This window comes from Procambarus clarkii, chromosome 7 (genome assembly GCF_040958095.1).
Source record: "Procambarus clarkii isolate CNS0578487 chromosome 7, FALCON_Pclarkii_2.0, whole genome shotgun sequence".
In the NCBI taxonomy this organism is placed as follows: Eukaryota; Metazoa; Arthropoda; class Malacostraca; order Decapoda; family Cambaridae; genus Procambarus; species Procambarus clarkii.
Genome location: NC_091156.1, coordinates 14,876,622 through 14,900,381, shown reverse-complemented (window position 1 = coordinate 14,900,381; position 23,760 = coordinate 14,876,622). Strand labels below are relative to the sequence as shown.

The 23,760-nt window shown below is 49.8% G+C and overlaps 1 protein-coding gene and 1 long non-coding RNA gene across 4 annotated transcripts in view; one reads left to right on the top strand and one right to left on the bottom strand.

Moving 5' to 3' along the window:
- The window catches only part of LOC138356756 (uncharacterized), a 100,273-nt gene extending 92,813 nt beyond the window's left edge, over window positions 1-7,460 (bottom strand). The window contains exon 1 of the long non-coding RNA XR_011224636.1: window positions 6,379-7,460. This is a non-coding gene — a long non-coding RNA (uncharacterized lncRNA). The remainder of the gene's footprint in view (window positions 1-6,378) is intronic.
- The window catches only part of LOC123761457 (cell adhesion molecule Dscam2), a 335,111-nt gene that overhangs the window by 52,919 nt on the left and 258,432 nt on the right, over window positions 1-23,760 (top strand). The window lies entirely within an intron of this gene.

The window sequence follows — 23,760 nt, the reverse complement described above, 5'->3', positions numbered from 1 at the left end:
GATGTTCACACCCTTGGATTTCAGAAGATCACGATCGCAATGATTCGCGCTTCACCGCGAGGGAACTCCCGAGGTCAACTTTTGTCCCTTTCGCAATAGTATTTGTATATGCTCATACTGCTAGTATTTGCTCCTTTCCGCCGGTTCTGTTATTCCCACGTTCTTTTGCCTCCCGTTCCTTTCAATATTATTCAGAACTCCTTTTTCGTAAATTTTCATTCCTTGTTACTATTCCATTGTTCCCTGACGTACCGTGCTGTGTCCCTGATCTCGTCCCGTTAATGCCTCCCCTTTCGTCCCCTCAGGGACCCAGAGAAGTACTAATGAACAAAGCAGAATCAAGGTACTGGGGGGTGGCTATGGGGGTTCCTGGAGGCGCCAGCAGTCCCCACATCCCCCCTCAACGTGTCTCGTTATCACTCCGTAAACACGAAAACTTTCCTCCACTACGAAGAATGAATTCATATTTCAGCGGCGAAGTTATCAGTCGTGTTTAGCCGCCAGGACTCACGAAGCGGGGTGGGTGCCCCATGCCCAGCCTCACTGTTGTGTGCCTGGGAGTGTGGGTGCCCCATGCCCAGCCTCACTGTTGTGTGCCTGGGAGTGTGGGTGCCCCATGCCCAGCCTCACTGTTGTGTGCCTGGGAGTGTGGGTGCCCCATGCCCAGCCTCACTGTTGTGTGCCCGGGAGTGTGGGTGCCCCATGCCCAGCCTCACTGTTGTGTGCCCGGGAGTGTGGGTGCCCCATGCCCAGCCTCACTGTTGTATGCCCGGGAGTGTGGGTGCCCCATGCCCAGCCTCACTGTTGTGTGCCCGGGAGTGAGTGCCCATGCCCAGCCTCACTGTTGTGTGCCTGGGAGTGTGGGTGCCCATGCCCAGCCTCACTGTTGTGTGCCTGGGAGTGTGGGTGCCCATGCCCAGACTCTGTTGTGTGCCTGGGAGTGTGGGTGCCCATGCCCAGACTCGCTGTTGTGTGCCCGGGAGTGTGGGTGCCCATGCCCAGACTCGCTGTTGTGTGCCCGGGAGTATGGGTGCCCATGCCCAGACTCGCTGTTGTGTGCCCGGGAGTGTGGGTGCCCATGCCCAGACTCGCTGTTGTGTGCCCGGGAGTGTGGGTGCCCGTGCCCAGACTCTGTTGTGTGCCCGGGAGTATGGGTGCCCATGCCCAGACTCTGTTGTGTGCCCGGGAGTATGGGTGCCCATGCCCAGACTCGCTGTTGTGTGCCTGGGAGTGTGGGTGCCCCATGCCCAGCCTCACTGTTGTGTGCCTGGGAGTGTGGGTGCCCCATGCCCAGCCTCACTGTTGTGTGCCCGGGAGTGAGTGCCCATGCCCAGACTCGCTGTTCTATGCCCGGGAGTGTGGGTCCCCATGCCCAGACTCGCTGTTGTATGCCCGGGAGTGAGTGCCCATGCCCAGACTCGCTGTTGTGTGCCGGGAGTGTGGGTGCCCATGCCCCGACTCGCTGTTGTATGCCCGGGAGTGTGAGTGCCCATGCCCAGACTCGCTGTTGTGTGCCGGGAGTGTGGGTGCCCATGCCCAGACTCTGTTGTGTGCCCGGGAGAGTGAGCCAACTATTTAGTTTAAGGGCGCCTCGCGTGTACACTTTTATCAACAAATTTCCAAAAATAATTCGTTCGTATGAAATTAAGGAGAAAATGATGAGTTGGGAAAAACGGCCGCATCACGCGAGAATGTTCACGACCGTGTCCCCGAGTTCGAATCGCGACCCGTCATTCCCACTCATCTCTTTCACAGATGAAAATATAAATCCTCACCAGGGGTTGTCGGAGCGATCTGCCTCTCACCATGTCCTACTGAGTGGCCACAACCGACAAAATGTGATGTACTAAAACGCGTTAACCTAGCTTAACGGACCTAACCTAACTGAACGAGGATTTGGTATTTGTTGACGAGGACGGGCTGAAGCATTTCGGGATTCGAGCAGAAGACGTCAACGAAGCACTGTTCTACATAAGTTCATACGTTATCAATTAAATTGACCGTCGTATGTAAAATGTTTTTCATTCATAAAGAGCTGGTTTGAATGGTGGATTAATGAGCATTTGGCCTTTGTTGAGGGTTACCTTACCTTGAGGTTACCTTGAGATGCTTCCGGGGCTTAGCGTCCCCCGCGACCCGGTCTTCGACCAGGGTGGGGGGAGGAAAAAGGGGGGGGGGGGGAGCTGCTTAACCGACCCACTCATAGACACCTTGGTCGTGTGTGAGCTGCTGTGCTTCATAGTGCGCCGTGTTTTGTTCGTTAGGGATTTTGTCTCGAAAATACTAATATATAATAAGACAGGTTGATAACCCAACTTTATTGTATTCTGGCTTTAGAAAGCCAGAGTTTACCAGGTACCGTCACTGTACCGCGATGTTGTTTACCAGGTACCGTCACTGTACCGCGATGTTGTTTACCAGGTACCGTCACTGTACCGCGATGTTGTTTACCAGGTACCGTCACTGTACCGCGATGTTGTTTACCAGGTACCGTCACTGTACCGCGATGTTGTTTACCAGGTACCGTCACTGTACCGCGATGTTGTTTACCAGGTACCGTCACTGTACCGCGATGTTGTTTACCAGGTACCGTCACTGTACCGCGATGTTGTTTACCAGGTACCGTCACTGTACCGCGATGTTGTTTACCAGGTACCGTCACTGTACCGCGATGTTGTTTACCAGGTACCGTCACTGTACCGCGATGTTGTTTACCAGGTACCGTCACTGTACCGCGATGTTGTTTAAAATTTACTGTTATGTTCCCAAGCCACCCCCCCCCCAAAAAAAAAATACGATTATGAAATTAGATTTCATCCAAAAATTAAAACAAACACATACACATTGATTTTAGCGAGTGTTGAGAAAAATAAAATTTTAATGAAAAAATTCAATAATATATTACACACCACCTGCTTCACTTGGTCATAGCGCCCAAACATCGACACCACAGAATAGAGTTGCCATGAAGACTTGTCGGCCTCCAGTGAAGAGGACCTCGTCGGCTCGTCTGGCTTTTACGGTGACGGTGGATCACATGTTGGTTGGTGTTGCCCTGGTGGATGTTCTACATGTGCAGTTGTCGGAATTGGTGGGCGTCCAGCTGCTTCAGGATATGTGGTCAAGTTTCACCATCAGGCTGCCTTTCAGGCACTTCTCGGGCGGTGTGAGGGGCGTGTTTACCCTCTCCCTGATGCCGCCGGTTCCGTTGAAGTGGTGAGCCTCAGTGTCGCCTTGACGTATGTGGCGGTGCGAGGTGCCCCTTTCGAGTCTCGGGACGATCTCTTAACTACTTGTTTTGGCCGGTTTGGTACTGTGTTAAGTATTCGTTGGAACAAGGTACTTGCCGGGCACTGTCCTGGGATGCTTGACGGTTCCCGCACCCTGACGATGTCACTGAAGAGTAGTGTTCCGTCATCCGTGTCCTTGTTGGGTTACACGCTCCGTTGCCTGTATCGAGGGCAACCGAGCACCTGTTACAGGTGTAGTCACGGGGATCATCCGGCTGCAGCGTGCGACGTGGGAGCAACTGGCAGGGAGCATATTTTTCGTGAAGAGGATTTTACGCCCCTGTTGACTTTGGCTGCTTCTGAGGACGGAGTGGGTGCTGTGCCTGATTGCCTGTCTGCTGCTCCGCCTGTTGAGGCGGGTTCTACGACATGTGCGTCACGTCTGTTAACTGCTGTGGCCCCGGAAGTTGTTGTTGATCCGGTGTGTGAGAGTGTCGGGCCATCGCCTGCACTACGTGTCGTGGAAGGTGTAGGTGTCTCTGCAACCTCGTTGTCGAGGTTGCAGAGTATATGCGTCGCCCGCGTCGCTCGAGTGAGGTTGTTCCCCGTCGCAGGATGCCTGGGATGTGTGACATGCGTACTGTCAGAAATATCCTAAGAGTCTGTTGCCTGAGAAATATTATTGAACTAGTTCCCAGGTGTTTCTGTTGTGTTTAGATGGTATGTTTTCTGTTTTATGTTGTTCCTTTGTTTTCCCCGTGTTCCTCCGTTTTTCATTCATGTTTCTGTCATTTATGTGTACTGCCTTGTTACTATGTCCCCGGGTTGGGTTGTTTGTGTCTGTGCGTGTTCTGTTTCGGATTGGGTGCTTCTGTGCCTTATTTTATATTGTATTTCTGTCTTTTATAATAAAAAGAAAAAAAGACGCCACAGAATGAGAGGAGAATTTGTATTGGAAGGGGGGAGGGGGAAGGGGGTGTTGTTAGCTAAGCTACACCAAGGGGCAAAGCAATTAGTAAGGAAGGGACCAAGTCACCTTGGTGTAAACTCCCCGCCTGGAATATCGGGTGTAGACAGTGGTGCGAGGTGGTCGCCTCACCTCAGCCTCCTCACCCCATCCCCCCCAAACACCAATATTAGGCCCTCACAACGAGCACCCAAACGGGCAGACGGCACCGCTCCTGTGCCACGTAAGTCCACTACGGGCTCACCGTAGCTCGTGCTATTTGCCCCGCTCCTGTGTCAGGTAAGTTACGGGCTCACCATAGCCCGTGCTACTTGGAACTTGTTCCGAGTAGCTGAATCTATAACAGCAACAACAGAGCACCCAAACGACTTAAGTGTGTTTAGAGGGACGCCTGGACCTGCAATACCTTTAATCTAGGAACTGCAACTTCCCGTTAGAAGTTGGCATCCATCAGTCTCGGGAGACTATGGAGTGGCGCTCTGGTTGTCGGTCTGGAGTGGCCGATAAAAAGTTCTCATTTATTCTCACTTCCGTTAAGGCGTGAGAATAATTGGCCAATTTGTCCTGTTGCAACTCTTGCACTGACTTCACCTGTCTCACTACAATCAACTCAATGTCTCTGGCGTCCTCTAGCATCTTTCCACTAATTTCTTTGGTCTAATGTTTCAAAGTCTAGACCTACGCTCTCTACGGGAGCCGGTCGGCCGAGCGGACAGCACGCTGTGCTTGTGATCCTGTGGTCCTGGGTTCGATCCCAGGCGCCGGCGAAAAACAATGGGCAGAGTTTCTTTCACCCTATGCCCCTGTTACCTAGCAGTAAAATAGGTACCAGGGTGTTAGTCAGCTGTCACGCGCTGCTTCCTTGGGGTGGAGGCCTGGTCGAGGACCGGGCCGCGGGGACACTAAAAGCCCCGAAATCATCTCAAGATAACCTCAAGATACGTTATTAAATGAACTGTCAGGAGCTTTAAATCATCCCTCCCAAAAGTGCACAAGGAGCAGATAATGATTCCATGAAACTATACACGACATTTACTAATAAAACCTGAACAATTAATCAGCCAATTGTATATCAGGCAGAACAGCTCTAAATTGACATTCACAATAATGTATGTAGTTCAACTAAAATCGTCAATAGCAGACCGCTGGCTAACTGTCCCCCCCCCCCCTCGCTCCGACATCAACATGCGCAAGTATATCGTCTCTTTTTGGTTGCTGTGCTCGGTTATACTAATCGTGCACAGGTAAATATAAAGATATTTACCATTAATAATGCAATGAGAATCATCAAAGTAATCTATACACTTCCAGAATTAAATAGCTTGCACTGCCAATATTTCTCCGTGAGAAATTATTCAGTGGAGCGATCACTCGGCTCCCATTCCTAATCAATAGTGTAGGTAGTCACGAAGATCATTATGCTGGCGTGAAATATATCCAGAAATTAATCAAAGGTCGGAAACAGACATGTGGGCTTATGGCAGCCATTACCTTGGATCAATAATGGCCTTGTCATCACTCAATACTGATGTCATATTATTCACCTGACAAGAAGCGTATACCAGTAGTCGGCTTCTCACGCCGAAATTATTAAGAAAAAAATGTTCTGGTGGCTTTGAGAAGTATTGAGAGTTCGTCACAAGCAAATAGCATTCATACCAATATCTCGCTCTTAGTTTCGTGGTCCAGTTCGAAACCGGCGAGTGGTCAAGGGGCGCCCGGTGGGCTTGCGGGAGGCCTCACCTCTCCTGCCTTCTTGGTCGAGATCGGGCGTCCACTCCCCAGGGTTACAGCTGCTGACCCCGCGTGACGACACGCAACCGAGACGACACGCAACCGAGACGACACGCAACCGAGACGACACGCAACCGAGACGACACGCAACCGAGACGACACGCAACCGAGACGACACGCAACCGAGACGACACGCAACCGAGACGACAGCACCTAACTCGCGTCTAGACGGTTCAGACGTCGCCTTGTCATTTGGCGGGAACCTGCGCCCTCCAGTCTCACATGAGAAACGGTCTTCAACGCCATAATCTCACACACACCCTGACCCCACCCAGCTTCCTCTAGGATTATTACCACCTAGAACAAAGGCGCAGCAGATCGGGAAGAAATGGTCACGGCAGAGTCGCATGCTGAGCCAAGAGCAGAATCATAACAAGTGGTACTCACCGTGGCAGATGTCAGCAGTGGATGGCAAGACGCATGAAGTCCCACCGGTTGATTGACAGTCGAGAGGCGGGGCCTCAGAGCCTAAGCCCAACCCCCCCCCCCAAAGAACAACTAGTTGAGTACAGGCAGCCCGGACACTCTTTTGAATTTTTATTTGAATAATGTTCACTTTTTGATGTATGTAAAATATGGCACTTGTTTGTTATTTGCTGCGTTCGTAAACGACTTAAAATTCACGACACTGCACGACACTTATAATGTTCACTTGTGTACATATGGCTGTGTTGCTGGAGCAGCTGAGGCACCATATAACTGGTCTGGCTCGTATCCAGTCTTGAACATCTGCATACCATAGGTTTCCCGGACTGAACAGTCACTGTGATGGGGCCCCAGAAGGTGTAGATGGTGACTAAGATAGCACAGACGGTCCAGGTGGAGTCACAGGCGTAGGTGGGGCCCCTAGAAGGCGTACATGGTGACCTAGGTAGCACAGACGGTCCAGGTGGAGTCACAGGCGTAGGTGGGGCCCCTAGAAGGCGTACATGGTGACCTAGGTTGCACAGACGGTCCAGGTGGAGTCACAGGCGTAGGTGGGGGCCCCTAGAAGGCGTTCATGGTGACCTAGGTAGCACAGACGGTCCAAGTGGAGTCACAGCAGATGCGTAGATGCGTACACAGGGGGCGTGGTGGTAAAGGAGACGAGAGCTGCTGTATTGTTACTAGGCGTACGCTTCTCACTTCTAAAATACGCGCCAAACACCGAGGCGGCCCCATTAACATCACCTGCTGGACGACATTTCGTTGGTCGTGATGCATTACAGAAAAATAGAGGTTATCGGGGTACTACAGCAAGCATCGGCGAGACAGGCTTGGAGCAAGGTGGGAGTAGGTCACAGGTCATACACAGGCTCGGGTCAACTGCTCTTTCCTCACCCCTCGCTTTCCCAACTGTTGCCTATCTTCGATTCTTTGATATTTCTCAACCTTCAGGCAAGTGAGGCCAGTTTGTCAACGCTATTGTCTAGCACTATCGTCGAGGGCGAATGACGAAAGGTTAATTGACGTGCTCTTACCATGACAGCAGAGAGGGTACTGAGGGCCTGGTGTATGGTGCAAGACCTTTCAACAGCCGGAAGGTGATAACCACTACCTTACTAACCAGAAGGTTTACCTGAAAGTCTCAACATAAATTTAGAGCAAAAGTGAACTCGCAGTGTATATGTCACTCGGTATTTATATAAAACTGAAAACTTCTAATATACTTAAGTGCAGGCAGTTGACCGCCAGAGACCTCTGTTGGCAACAGTCATAACCACGCGTGTGTTGAATTGCCACCAAGTTTCTCAGCTGTCTATTCGCTCACAGCCGAAAACAGCCTGTCCTCAGGCCAGGCTTGTTGAAGCGGCGGCCGTTTCCCAAGACGCATTGATCAATTTCAACGAATTTTGTATTGAAAATAAGTTTTTCATTTATATATTAATATTATTATATATTAAATTTCTATGTAAAGTTAGGCGAAGGTTAGGTTAGGAGCTTAGATTCTGTTGGCGATTATTTGAATTTGTAGTACGTGGGTGAAGCATTTTACAGCGTTGTGGTTCGAACAAAATTCGTCAGTGAAACACTTGTTCCGGAAGTGTTCGAATGTCATCAGTTGAGTCGTGTGTAAACCGTTTTTCATTCATAAACACGGGGGTGGGGGGGGGGGGAGGGGGTTTGGCGGGTAAATGGAATGAACTTTTGATCTTTGTTTGGAGGACGGGCTGTACAGCCCCCAGCCCGTCCTCCAAACAAAGATCCAAAAGTGATTCCATGCACCGGCAAACCCCCAGGTGTTTATGAATGAAAAACGATTTAAACACGACTCACAACTGATGACGTTCGAACACTTCCGGAACAAGTGCTTCACTGACGAATTTTGATCGAATCACAACGCTGTAAATGCTTCACCCACGTACTACAAACAAATAATCGCCAACAGAACTTAAACACCTAACCTAACCTATGCCTATATATGCACAATATGCTAATATATTATAACATTAATTCATGTTTGAGAAAATTCCTGTTTTGAATGAACAGCAACCTAAAATTGATGAATGCGTCTGTGGGGTCGACCGCTGAATGTAATGGACTTGAGTCGAGGATGGGTTGCGCCAGCAGAATCTAAACATCTATCCTAACCTAACCTAACCAACCTAACCTAACCTAACCTAACCTAACCTAACCTAACCTAACCAACCTAACCTAACCTAACCTAACCTAACCTAACCTAACCAACCTAACCTAACCTAACCTAACCAACCTAACCTAACAAGTGCCTAAATATGCACAGAATGCTAATATTTAAAAATGTTACTTTATATTTGAGAAAATTCCTGTTTTGGATAAACAGCATGAAAAAAATGATGAACGCGTCTGTGGGGTCGAGCGCTGGCTGGAATGGACTTGGCCTAAGTACGAATTGCTGCCTCTCAGCGTAAACCTGAGCTTCTGCAAGTTATGTATTGGTGAAATTTAGTGAAATAAAATACTGTATATGACACAAGGCGAACTTTTAAGCCAACGCCGCTGCCTCGAGCAAGTTATTCCTGGGCGGTTCCTTCGAGATCTGAGAACGCAAAAGCTGGCGAGTGTGTTGTATGTCAAAGGGGCAGAGTTTCCTGCCTCACACCCCTGCGGGACACAGGATTACCCCGGCAAAAATCCCGGCTTATCCTGTGTCACACTCACACACACTCACATATACGCTCACGCACTAGCTCACGCACGCACGAACGCGCACGCACGCATGCACGCACGCACGCACGCACGCGCGCACACACCCTCAGGAACCTGTACACCTGTTGATCAGGAACCTGCATACCTGTTTATTGACGGTTGAGAGGCGGGACCAAAGAGCCAGAGCTCAACCCCCGCAAGCACAATTAGGCGAGTACAATTAGGTTAGGTGAGTACACATTTATGGGGCCTCGCGGCTGAGTAGATAGCGCTTAGGGGTCATAGTCCTAATGGCCCCGGGTTCAATTCCTAGCGGGGCCGGAAGTGGGCAGAGTTCTTTTCACCCTGATGCACCTGTTCACCTAGCAGTAAATAGGTACCTGGGAGTTAGAGTTATGGTGTTAGAGTTGGTGCCTCTTGGCGCTGAAATATACCGGGGCTGGTAAAATATAACAATATGATAATTGTTAATAATATCGAACTACAAGAAATATACCGAGACCAGGATGCATTAAACGCTTAACCATTTGCGAAACCTGTGCATCTCTCCTCAAACATGGCTGCTTGGTTACATTTATTAAACAATTGATGAACTCCCGAGGTTTAACGAGGTTATTTATAACAATAATAACGTAGGGTTGGGAAGTGTGGAGCCTCGTAGACTTGTAATATATGTAAACAATGTCACCATTATTGAGGAGAGATGAACAGGTTTTGTCAGGAGATCCCTCAAGGCTTTGTTAATCTTGGCCTTGGTCATGTCTAGGTGGTGTGGGGGAGGTGTGGGGGTAGGTGTGGGGGAGGTGGTGTGGGGGTAGGTGTGGGGGTAGGTGTGGGGGAGGTGGTGTGGGGGTAGGTGTGGGGGTAGGTGTGGGGGAGGTGGTGTGGGGGAGGTGGTGTGGGGGATGTGTAGGAGGGGTAGGGTGGGGGGGGAGGGATGGTGTGGGAAGGTGTGGGGGTAGGTGTGGGAGGGGTAGTGTTGGGGGGGGGAGGGATGGTGTGGGGAAGGTGTGGGAGGAGGTGTGGGGGATGTGTGGGGGAGGGGTGGTGTGCGGGTGGAGGAGTGGGAGGGATGGTGTGGGGAAGGTGTGGACGGGGAAGAGGTGGGAAGTGTGGGACAGGTGTTGGAGTAGTTTGGGGAAGTGTGGACAAAGGACAGGTGTGTGGTGGGGATGGGAAGGGAAGAAGGATAGCGTGGAAAAACTGTTGGTGTGAAAATGTAGATTTCCACAGGTGTTTAAAGTGGCATATAGATCTCTCACACGGTGTGTCCGGCCTTGAGTGCCACCCGCCAGGCACTCATTATGTCCAGTAATCTGTAATAACCAATCAGAACAAGCGTGTCTGGCAGTCAAGATGCCACGAGAGTGAGGATTACATAATCACCTTTATGTAACCCATTGAGAGTTTAGCTCAGGACATGAGTGAGACACTACGAGACGCGTCAGGTAGCTGTGGTAAGACGCTGGAAGCTGCGGTGTCGGTCGGCCGAGCGGACAGCACGCTGGACTTGTGATCCTGTGGTCCTGGGTTCGATCCCAGGCGCCGGCGAGAAACAATGGGCAGAGTTTCTTTCACCCTATGCCCCTGTTACCTAGTAGTAAAATAGGTACCTGGGTGTTAGTCAGCTGTCACGGGCTGCTTCCTGGGGGTGGAGGCCTGGAGCCAGATTCACGAAGCAGTTACGCAAGCACTTACGAACCTGTACATCTTTCCTCAATCTTTGACGGCTTTGGTTACATTTATTAAACAGTTTACAAGCATGAAAACTTCCCATTCAACTGTTGTTATTGTTATAAACAGCCTCCTGGTGCTTTGTAGCTCATTAACTGTTTAATAATTGGAAATAAAACCGCCAAAGATTGAGAAAAGATGTACAGGTTCGTAAGTGCTTGCGTAAGTATTATAGTGTGGGTTGGTTGGTGTTGTCGTCGTTGATCCTTCTCTACGGACAACCCAACCCACAACTCGGTAGAGTGCTTACACTTCACTAGGAGATCACACTAGGCGCTTCTGGCTCTTGGAGAGGGCCTCAACGTCACACGTTTAGGGGATGCGGCTCCAACACTCAGCCTCGTTGTCACGTGCACACACCCACTCGAGCCGCTGTGACTCCCCACTCTCTCCTTAGGTGATATGATCTCCTCAATCCCCTTTTGACTTATTAGTATTACCTTTTACCCTGTCCACAGCAGTGGTTCTTGGTTCTTTCTCTCTCTCTCTCCTCCTTTATTACCTCCTGGGAAGCCTCACTAGGACAAGGGCAAACACCAGCAAATTGGGATACATTTACTGGACAAAGCACATACACAATACATACACACATATAATAATAATGAATCCTATACTCTATACTATTACAATCAGGTTGCACTCCAACACCATCTGAACTCTATTATCAGTTTACCAAGTGGAATCCTATCTTCTGATTCACCACCTGATACTATCAACCTCCTCAAGTAGATCAAGTCTACATACACTGTTGCACCATCAGCAAGAGAATATATATATATATATATATATCTATAAATGTGTACAATGAAAATCAGCATGTGAATGCAATAACATATCAGCATAAATGTTCCTTGATACACAACAATGATCAATCGATCACTATCAGTCCTAGAACACGTACATCTGTAGGCAATCCAGCCTACGCCTGCAACTCTAAACTTCAGTATAAAACACTCCTTGACATAAGAATGCAAACGATCACTCACCTCTCACTGCGTCTTGCACGCTAATGACAACCAAACACTATCAACTCCCTACAAGTAATCCACCAGAACTTCCCTTCCACCTCTGGAAGTTCACTACCCTGATATCTTTAGGTTCTTCCGGGCTTCACTACCAGGATCCTCTGCAGCTCCTCCAGGCTGCTATCATGAAGTTTCCTTGAGCAACTACGGTGCTTCACCCTACTGCTAGGGTCCTCCACAGCTCTCTTGGCTGCTACACCATGAAGTTTCCTTGAGCAACTATGGTGCTTCACCACCTCTACAGAAGCACGTGACACTCCGCTTCACTGCTTCTCCTCACAGCTCGAGGTCCTCTGCTCCACTACCTTGGAGTCTCATCAACTACTTCATCTGTGCTGGCTTCGAAGTTCTCAGCAACTTCTTCCCCAAAGACAAACCTGCAACCCATCGACACTCCAATAAAAATGTTTCCCCTTTAACACAAACAAAAAATAATCACACAATATGTTTGCCTCCAACCTCTATCTGTCCTCTACATACTGTGAGAGTGGACTCCCCCGTTTTGGGCGGGTCCATACTCCACCTCGCCTGGTGGGCCTCCTCACTCAGGGAGGGTCCTTCACCAACTGAAGAGCTGGCTCCCTCAGTTGCCTGCCAGCGCTCAGAGAGGACGGACGTCGCTCCGTGTTCCTCCCTCTCCACTCTCTTATTTTAGGCTATCTGCCTTATCAAAACATGTCTAACTTATCAATAAACATTGCTACTGTCGCTGGGCACACGACCAACTACAAGCAATCACTATGAACTGGCTTATATCGTGCTTACCACAGATTGTCTAGTCGAGGGCGCTCCTCCCTCTGACGAAGCTTGGTCAGGGCGCTGCCACGGCCCACAATAATGCCTCTGGGCGGTTTAATAAACACTTCGTCGACCAGGACTTGACACCACAACGTTCCCAGCTCGATTCTACAGCTGGCACATCTGCATACTTCTCTTCTCTTCGAGATATATCACTAGGGGTTCCCTTCTGGCGGGAGCTCAACGGAGCGCGGCTTTCCCCCAACGATGTCTGGCCTCAAGTGAGTCAAAGCCCTCCAGAAGCGAGCCTCACGCCTCCAGCAAAATGTCCACATCTCCTAGTCAGTCATTTATCTGTTTTCTTCTTTACTGCCCATAATCTCAAATTGTTTATCACATCCAACCAGCTATTTTACATATATGTTATCACCTCTATATTTCTTAGACCTTCTGGTTAGGTCAGGCTTGCTGAATAACTCTCAAAGGGGAGACTCGTTTCTCCTACAGGCTGAGATCATAACACTGTGCTTTCCTGAATCTGGCCCCTGGTCGAGGACCGGGCCGCGGGGACACTAAAGCCCCGAAATCATCTCAAGATAACCGTCCCTTCCCAGACACAGGCGAGAAACGTCAACACGTCTGGGGCCAGATTCACGAAAGCAGTTACGCATGCACTTACGAACCTGTACATCTTTTCTTAATCTTTGGAGGCTTTGTTTCCAATTATTAAACAGTTTACAAGCATGAAAACTTCCCAAACAACGGCTGATATTGTTATAAACAGCCTCCTGGTGCTTCGGAGCTCATTAACTGTTTAATAATGGGAAACAAAGCCGCCAAAGATTAAGAAAAGATGTACAGGTTCGTAAGTGCTTGCGTAAGTGCTTTCGTGAATCTGGCCCTTGGTGAGAAGGTCAACACGTCAGGTCAGTTATTGTAAATAGAAATCGGTGACGTTTCAATGACATCACTGCCTACGTCACCGGGATGAGCCTATCACCAGCCATAAGCCAGGAAGCTGGCAAAAATGCCGTCATGTGATTGGCTCATTGTAAGACAAAGATATATAGTCTTCAGGCTTCGGCCAGGAAAAGAACAGCACCGCTCCTGTGCCAGGTGAGTCCACTACGGGACACCATAGCCCGTGCTACTTGCCCCGCTCCTGTGCCAGGTAAGTTACGGGCTCACCATAGCCTGTGCTACTTGGAGCTTGATCCGAGTAACTGAATCTATAACAGCAACAACAGCCAGGAGAACGACTCAGATCATTGTGTAACAGAGCGCTGCACAAGGCAGATAGGTGGTCGAGTGTTGTCTATTAGGCCAAATAGATAATTCATCATGCCACCAAACGTAAACATCAAGTTATATATGAAGATACTACCATATTCCTCTCGTGGACTCCCGGAATCACGACCCTGAAATTATAAACTAAGTTATCAAGTTACTTAAGGATCTTCGCGAGGTGGCGAGGGAGACCGTCTCCCACAGTGTTGGACGTGATCAATGGTCATTTAAGTCATCACTGACGTTAGAAGCCTAGAAGATTTCCAGCCCACCATCACACCGCAGTCAAGCGTCGCCGCCCTCTTGTCCGCGCGTCTGCTGCGATATTAGTTGTCGAGGGAACGAGAATTCCGCTTCGTGTTGTTGATGTTTGTGTAGTGGCAAGATCATGAGACGTGCGTTGTCTGCCAACGACAGCAGCTGCCTCACCCACCAACGACAGCAGCTGCCTCACCCACCAACGACAGCAGCTGCCTCACACCCACCAACGACAGCAGCTGCCTCACACCCACCAACGACAGCAGCTGCCTCACACCCACCAACGACAGCAGCTGCCTCACACCCACCAACGACAGCAGCTGCCTCACACCCACCAACGACAGCAGCTGCCTCACACCCACCAACGACAGCAGCTGCCTCACACCCACCAACGACAGCAGCTGCCTCACACCCACCAACGACAGCAGCTGCCTCACACCCACCAACGACAGCAGCTGCCTCACACCCACCAACGACAGCAGCTGCCTCACACCCACCAACGACAGCAGCTGCCTCACACCCACCAACGACAGCAGCTGCCTCACACCCACCAACGACAGCAGCTGCCTCACACCCACCAACGACAGCAGCTGCCTCACACCCACCAACGACAGCAGCTGCCTCACCCACCAACGACAGCAGCTGCGTCACCCACCAACGACAGCAGCTGCCTCACCCACCAACGACAGCAGCTGCCTCACACCCACCAACGACAGCAGCTGCCTCACCCACCAACGAGGCAGTTGATCACCAGACTACCTCGTGTTGCCCGCCAATGAATCATTGTTACCAACCACCTGTCCATCACTCAGGTGGATGATTACATACGTAATCATTTAGCTAACCAATGATTATTGTGCATTACTTATACATAACTATAACTGGTCCCACTGACGAGGTATTGAGGTTTATTGAGCGTGTATTGTGCTCACCTGAGCGTCAGTCATGCTGCATGGTCTCGCCGAGTCCCGGCAGTGATTGATGAAGCCGAGTTGATGACTGGTTGTCCTGCAGCCCGTCCTCGTAAGGTTCCTCAACGTTAAGAAAACGGTCAGTGTAAAGTGTCCTCTCCTAATCTACCAGAGGACCCAAAACAGAGAACGGGACTGTACGTCACTTTCGCGACCTGCTTTCATTTTCTAGTACGACAATTTTTGGCCTTAGGTAACGCATACGAGCGAAAAGCGACGTCCTTTGTAGGAGGACAGGTTTGGTTCTGAGTGTTAAGTGAGCTTTTTACCTGTGGGGAATATCTTGAGGTTATCTTGAGATGATTTCGGGGCTTTTTAGTGTCCCCGCGGCCCGGTCCTCGACCAGGCCTCCACCCCCAGGAAGCAGCCCGTGACAGCTGACTAACACCCGACTATCAGACACTATTGACACTATCAGACACCCCCATGTCTCTCTGACGTGCTTTAGCCTTGACTGACACCAGCTGTGAGTAAAGGCATGCTCCTCCCCCCCCCCAACATGCATTAGCAAGTTGGTTCACTAAACCACGTTAACTGTTACCGTGCGTTTTCACGAAGACTCTCCAAGGGGTAATTGCTATACTCGCAAAGTGCCGCAAGGACTCTATAATCGCTCCTTAAGCTTTAAACATTATGCCAGCTGTTAGTAAGTTTTGTGTAAATATGACGAGGATGAAGGAGTCAGTCATGGCTAGATTCTCACGACCAAACAGCTCACAACTCTGGTATCACCCCAAGACGGAGGAACTACCCAAACACACACAAGTTCAACTTGTGTCGAGGACTCAGTGTAACCAGGCATCAGTCATAGTTAATCTGAAGACATTGCTTGGCACAGTAGTCAAGACAAAGTCACAATGGGTAGGGGGCAGATGTGGAAGGACGAGATGTGGGCTTGGGATAGGTGTGGGAGGGGGACAGGTGTGAGGGAGGTGTTGGTTAGGGACAGGTGTGGACTGGTGACAGGTGTAGGGAGGTGTGGACTGGGGACAGGTGTAGGGAGGTGTGGACTGGTGACAGGTGTAGGGAGGTGTGGGCTGGGGACAGGTGTTGGGAGGTGTGGGCTGGGGACAGGTGTTGGGAGGTGTGGGCTGGGGACAGGTGTTGGGACGTGTGGGCTGGTGACAGGTGTAGGGACGTGTGGGCTAGGGACAGGTGTGGGGGAAGTTAGAGGTGTGGACAGAGAGTGACAGGTGAAGATTTCATATATATTTCAATATTTTTAAATTGATTTGTTGTTTCCTAAATTTAATTAAATTTATATTATATATTATCTTCATTTATATTTTTTGTGTTGCCTAGCAATTAATTTTTGTTCATATATATTTTTGCACATACTATGTTTTTGCAAATTAATGTTGAGCACATATTTTTGCCCATATATATTTTTGGTTATATTTTTATGTAAATTGCAAGTGTTGCCATCTCGCGGTCTGAGCTTTTGTCTCGGCCACATCAAAATAACTTTGAATTATTGTAGACAAAGTTTATGTCATAGCAAACATTCAATTTGTAATAAATATAATATCTAAGACTGCCACAATGTTTTACATATAAAGCATTGAAAGTATATATTAAAAAAATGTTCCTTCGTAAATAGGAAAAAAAGTTATCACACACACACTCACACACACTCTCACACACACACACACTGGTGTGTGTGTGTGTGTGTGTGTGTGTGTGTGTGTGTCCTTTGAGAAATTTGACCTCACCAGTGATGAGGTCAAAAGGAATCTGTTGGAGCTGAATGTGACAAAGGCTGTTGGGCCTGACCGAATCTCACCGTGGATACGAAAAGAGGGTGCAGAAGCACTAAGTGTGCCACTCTCTATGGTATATAACAGGTCCCTTGAAACAGGAGACCTACCGGAAAATTGGAAGACAGCTAATGAAGTCCCAATATACAAAAAGGGTGACAGGCAAGAGGCACTGAACTATTGGTTAGTTTCCCTAACTTGTATACCATGCAAGATGATGGTATATCGTGAGGAAGAAGCTCGTACAACATCTAGAGAGAAGGAGCTTTGTAACACACCACCAGCATGGGTCCAGAGATGGTAAATCGTGCCTCGTAGGTTTAATAGGATTATATGACCAGGCCACATAAATTAGGCAAGAAAGAGAAGGATGGGTAAACTGCATTTTCTTTGACTGTCAGAAAGCATTTTGACATAGTACCCCAAAAGAAGCTGTTAGAAAAGTTTGAGAAACAGGCAGGAGTAAAAGGTAAAGTGCTCCAGTGGATAACGGAGTATCTAAGCAACAGGAAACAGCAAGCAACTGTGAGGGGAGCGAAATCAGAGTGGCGAGATGTCACCAGCAAAGTCCTACAGGGCTTTGTATTTCGACCCATCCTGTTTCTGATATATGTTAACAATCTTCCAGAGAGTATATATAGACTCAGTCTTCTAAATGTTTGCTGATGATGCAAAAATTTTGAGAAAAATAAAGACCGTTGAAGATAGACAGAGACTACAGGACGACCTGGAAAAACTGGAGGAATGGTCTAGAAAATGGCTGCTAAAGTTCAACTCAGGGAAGTGTAAAGTAATAAAATTAGGCGAAGGGAGCAGGAGGCTGAACACAAGATACCATCTGGGAGGTGAAATCCTGCATGAATCAAATAGAAAAAAAGATCTGGGGGTTGATATCACACCGAACCTGTCCCCAGAGGCCCACATCAAAAATATATCATCAGTGGCATATGCTAGATTGGCCAATATAAGAACTTCCTTTAGAAACTTGTGTAAGGAATCATTTAGAACATTTTATACCACGTATGTCAGACCAATCCCGGAATATGCAGCTCCAGCCTGGAGTCCATACCTAGTTAAACACAAGACAAAGTTAGAGAAGATTCCGAGGTATGCTACACGGACTAGTCCCAGAACTGAGAGGCATGAATTACAAGGAAAGGCTACGGGAGGTAAATCTCAGGTCCTTGGAAGACAGAAGAGTAAGGAGAGACATGATCACCACCTATAAAATTCACAGAGGAGTTGACAGGGTGAGCAAAGAAACTATTTAACATGGGTGGGACACGAACAAGGGGACACAGGTGGAAATTTAGTATCTAGATGAGCCACAGAGACATTAAAAAAGAATTGTTTCAGTGTCAGATTTGTTAACAAATGTAATGCATTAAGCAGTGATGTGGTGGAGGCTGACTCCATACACAGTTTCAAATATATATATGATACAGCTCAATAGGCTCCAGAATCTGTTCACCAGTTGATTGACAGTTGAGAGGCGGGCCGAAAGAGCAGAACTCAACCCCCCGCAAGCACAACTAGGTGAATACAACTAGGTAAACACCACCACACACACAGACTTTTCGATAAATATGAAACAATATTATTTTCTCTGGTGGCATCGAATCCGTTATTTTCCTTATTAGTGAAAGGGTTTGATCTCCTTTGATGGTCGGGGAGCGGACTAAGGCGACCCTGAGATCAAAACACGGAGGTCGCTGTCATTACGCTTATGACTTCCTCACTGTTTATATCTGACCTTCGTGTCTCGCTCCCTGGGGACACCCACCCCAGCTCCACCAGGGACCACGACACCCACCCCCAGGTCCACCTGGTACCACGACACCCATCCCTAGGCCCACCAGGGACCACGACACCCACCCCAGGCCCACCAGGGACCACGACACCCACCCCCAGGCCCACCTGGGACCACGACACCCACCCCCAGCCCCACCAGGGACCACGACACCGACCCCCAGCCCCACCAGGGACCACGACACCCACCCCTAGGCCCACCAGGGACCACGACACCCACCCCCAGGCCCACCTGGGACCACGACACCCACCCCCAGCCCCACCAGGGACCACGACACCCACCCCTAGGCCCACCAGGGACCACGACACCCACCCCCAGGTCCACCTGGGACCACGACACCCACCCCCAGGCCCACCAGGGACCACGACACCCACCCCCAGGCCCACGACACCCACCCCCAGGCCCACCTGGGACCACGACACCCACCCCCAGCCCCACCAGGGACCACGACACCCACCCCTAGGCCCACCAGGGACCACGACACCCACCCCCAGGTCCACCTGGGACCACGACACCCACCCCCAGGCCCACCTGGGGACCACGACACCCACCCCCAGGCCCACCTGGGGACCACGACACCCACCCCCAGGCCCACCTGGGGACCACGGCACCCACCCCAGGTCCACCAGAGACCACGACACCCACTCCCAGGCCCACCTGGAACCACGACACCCATCCCTAGGCCCACCAGGGACCACGACACCCACCCCAGGCCCACCAGGGACCACGACACCCACCCCCAGGCCCACCTGGGACCACAACATCCACCCCCAGGCCTACCTAGGACCACGACACCCACCCCCAGGCCCACCTGGGACGAGTAGGACCAGTAATATCCTTAATGTGTTTGGTGAAGTGTGTGGCTGTGTGTGTGGCTGTGTGTGTGTGTGTGTGTGTGTGTGTGTGTGTGTGTGTGTGTGTGTGTGTGTGTGTGTGTGTGTGTGTGTGTGTGTGTGTGTGTGTGTGTGTATATATACTCACCTATTTGTACTCTCCTATTTGTGCTTGCAGGATTGAGCATTGACTCTTGGATCCCGCCTTTCCAGCTATCGGTTGTTTACAGCAATGACTCCTGTCCCATTTCCCTATCATACCTAGTTTTAAAAGTATGAATAGTATTTGCTTCCACAACCTGTTCCCCAAGTGCATTCCATTTTTCCACTACTCTCACGCTAAAAGAAAACTTCCTAACATCTCTGTGACTCATCTGAGTTTCCAGTTTCCACCCATGTCCCCTCGTTCTGTTATTATTACGTGTGAACATTTCATCTATTTCCACTTTGTCAATTCCCCTGAGTATTTTATATGTCCCTATCATATCTCCTCTCTCCCTTCTTTTCTCTAGTGTCGTAAGGTTCAGTTCCTGCAGACGCTCTTCATATCCCATCCCTCGGAACTCTGAGACAAGCCTCGTCGCAAACCTCTGAACCTTCTCCAGTTTCTTTATGTGTTTCTTCAGGTGGGGGCTCCATGATGGCGCGGCATACTCTAAGAAGGATCTCACGTAGGCAGTGTAAAGCGCCCTAAAAGCCTCCTCATTTAGGTTTCTGAATGAAGTTCAAATTTTCGCCAGTGTAGAGTACGCTGCTGTCGTTATCCTATTTATATGTGCCTCAGAAGTTAGATTAGGTGTCACATCCACTCCCAGGTCTCTTTCTCGAATCGTTACAGGTAGGCTGTTCCCCTTCATTGTGTACTCTCCCTTTGGTCTCCTATCACCTGATCCCATTTCCATAACTTTACATTTACTGGTGTTAAACTCCAGTAGCCATTTCCCTGACCATCTCTGCAACCTGTTTAAGTCCTCTTGGAGGATCCTACAATCCTCGTCTGTCACAACTCTTCTCATTAATTTTGCGTCATCCGCAAACAATGACATGTATGATTCCACTCCTGTAAACATATCATTTACGTAAATTAGAAAGAGGATTGGTCCCAGCACCGATCCTTGAGGTACTCCACTTGTTACTGTTCGCCAGTCCAACTTCTCGCCCCTTACCATTACCCTCTGGCTCCTTCCTGTTAGGTAGTTCTTCACCCATACTAGGGCCTTTCCGCTTACTCCTGCCTGCCTCTCAAGTTTGTATAGCATTTTCATGTGCGGTACTGTATCAAAGGCCTTTTGGCAGTCAAGAAATATGCAGTCTGCCCAGCCTTCTCTGTCCTGCCTTATCCTTGTTACTTTATCATAGAATTCTAAAAGGTTTGTTAGGCATGATTTCCCTGTCCAGAACCCATGTTGGTGCTTGTTTACAAACCCAATGCTCTCCAGGTGCTCAACAAGTCTTAGCCTAATTATTCTTTCAAGTATTTTGCAGGGGATGCTTGTCAGTGATACGGGTCTGTAGTTAAGTGCCTCCTCCCTATCACCTTTCTTGAAAATCGGTACGACATTTGCCTCCTTCCAGCAACTGGGCAATTCTCCCGACATAAGTGACTCATTAAAGAACATTGCCAGAGGCACGCTGAGAGCCTGCGCTGCCTCTTTAAGTATCCACGGTGATACTTTGTCTGGTCCAACAGCTTTATTTGCATCCAGTGTTGTCAACTGTTTCATTACCTCCTCTGCTGTCACCTCTATATCTGATAGTCTTTCATCTAGGGTAATCGCTTCTAACAATGGGACACACACACACACACACATATGTGTGTGTGTGTGTGTGTGTGTGTGTGTGTGTGTGTGTGTGTGTGTGTGTGTGTGTGTGTGTGTGTGTGTGTGTGTGTGTGTGCGCGCGCGCGCGTGCCTGCGTGCGTGCGTGCGTGCGCGCGAATATATGCATCTGTGTGTTTCTACATGCGCCTGCCTGCCTGCCAGTCTAGCAGAGCACTCTAACATGCTGACTAAGAGAATGTTTTCTTCTCGAGCCCTTCAGTTGAGGAGTGAGCCATGCACTGCCTCGGGTGCACACAGGAGTGCACATACACCTGTGTGTGCACATACACCCAGGTGCACACACACCTGTGTGAGCACCTCGCCTGAACTAGTAAATTAATGTCTCCGTATGACTGGCGCTGAAGCGGCAGTCTGGAATGTTTCTCTGATGGGTCGTTAGCGAGGATTGTGCCGAAGCAATTTGCTATATGACTGAGGGCTGAGGGTGACAGCGGTCCCGCCCGCTCACACACCTCGCCTCAGAGATCATTAAATTCCCTCTCAATGTTGCGTTTGCAACATTAGCGTGCGGGCGGAGTGACGCCGGAGACCTGTGCTACGACAGGGAAGTTCTTTATTGGTGGTGGCTTGTTCTTGGTGTGTGGTGGTGGCTTGTTCTTGGTGTGTGGTGGTGGCTTGTTCTTGGTGTGTGGTGGTGGCTTGTTCTTGGTGTGTGGTGGTGGCTTGTTCTTGGTGTGTGGTGGTGGCTTGTTCTTGGTGTGTGGTGGTGGCTTGTTCTTGGTGTGTGGTGGTGGCTTGTTCTTGGTGTGTGGTGGTGGCTTGTTCTTGGTGTGTGGTGGTGGCTTGTTCTTGGTGTGTGGTGGTGGCTTGTTCTTGGTGTGTGGTGGTGGCTTGTTCTTGGTGTGTGGTGGTGGCTTGTTCTTGGTGTGTGGTGGTGGCTTGTTCTTGGTGTGTGGTGGTGGCTTGTTCTTGGTGTGTGGTGGTGGCTTGTTCTTGGTGTGTGGTGGTGGCTTGTTCTTGGTGTGTGGTGGTGGTGGTGTTGGTGGTGGTGGTGTTGGTGGTGTGTGTGTGTGTGTGTGTGTGTGTGTGTGTGTGTGTGTGTGTGTGGTGGTGGTGTGTGTGTGTGTGTGTGTGTGTGTGTGTGTGTGTGTGTGTGTGTGTGTGTGTGTGTGTGTGGTGGTGGTGGTGGTGGTGGTGGTAGTGTGTGTGTGTGTGTGTGTGTGTGTGTGTGTGTGTGTGTGTGTGTGGTGGTGGTGGTGGTGTGTGTGTGTGTGTGTGTGTGTGTGTGTGTGTGTGTGTGTGTGTGTGGTGGTGGTGGTGGTGTGTGTGTGTGTGTGTGTGTGTGTGTGTGTGTGTGTGTGTGTGTGTGTGTGTGTGTGTGGGTGTGTGGGTGGTGGTGGTGGTGGTGTGTGTGTGTGTGTGTGTGTGTGTGTGTGTGTGTGTGTGTGTGTGTGTGTGTGTGTGTGTGTGTGTGTGTGTGTGTGTGTGTGGTGGTGGTGTGTGTGTGTGATAGTGAACAGTGTTGCGGCAACACTCCCCCGTGTGAGTGACCAGGACACTCCCACAGGCACCACTCTCCCAAGACACCCCCCCCCCCCAGCCTGCCTCTCTCAAGCTCTCACCTCTCAGCATCTTGACCAGGCTCAGGGACTACCTCTTATATTCCCTTTATTAAATAATATACAATAAGATCATATATCATGACACAAGGGAAATACATTACATATAATTTATATAATTCTCAGTAAACCAATGTTTCATATCAACACAGAGCATGAACAGTAAACCCCAAGGAGTATGAGGGTATGAGGAGTTACCTCATGGCTTGTGGGGTATGAGGAACTCCTCATACCCTCCTCATATCTCATATCCTCACTCATATACTCATATCCTCATACAGCAGCTAAAGCCTGCAGCAGGCAGACCCCAGCTAAAGCCTGCAGCAGGCAGATCCTAGGTACTATTGTACACGGGGCTGTCACTGGGGAAATTGCTTCACGCAGCATGACCCCAGACAATGTCTGGATTCCGATACGCAATTCACGAACTGGGAGTAGTTGGCCGCCAGCCTGGTACACACACAGCCTGGTACACACACACAGCCTGGGACACACACAGCCTGGGACACACACAGCCTGGGACACACACAGCCTGGGACACACACAGCCTGGGACACACACAGCCTGGGACACACACACACAGCCTGGGACACACACAGCCTGGTACACACACACACAGCCTGGGACACACACACACAGCCTGGGACACACACAGCCTGGTACACACACACACAGCCTGACACACACACACACAGCCTGCTACACACACACACAGCCTGCTACACACACACACAGCCTGCTACACACACACACAGCCTGCTACACACACACACACAGCCTGCTACACACACACACACAGCCTGCTACACACACACACACAGCCTGGTACACACATACACAGCCTGGTA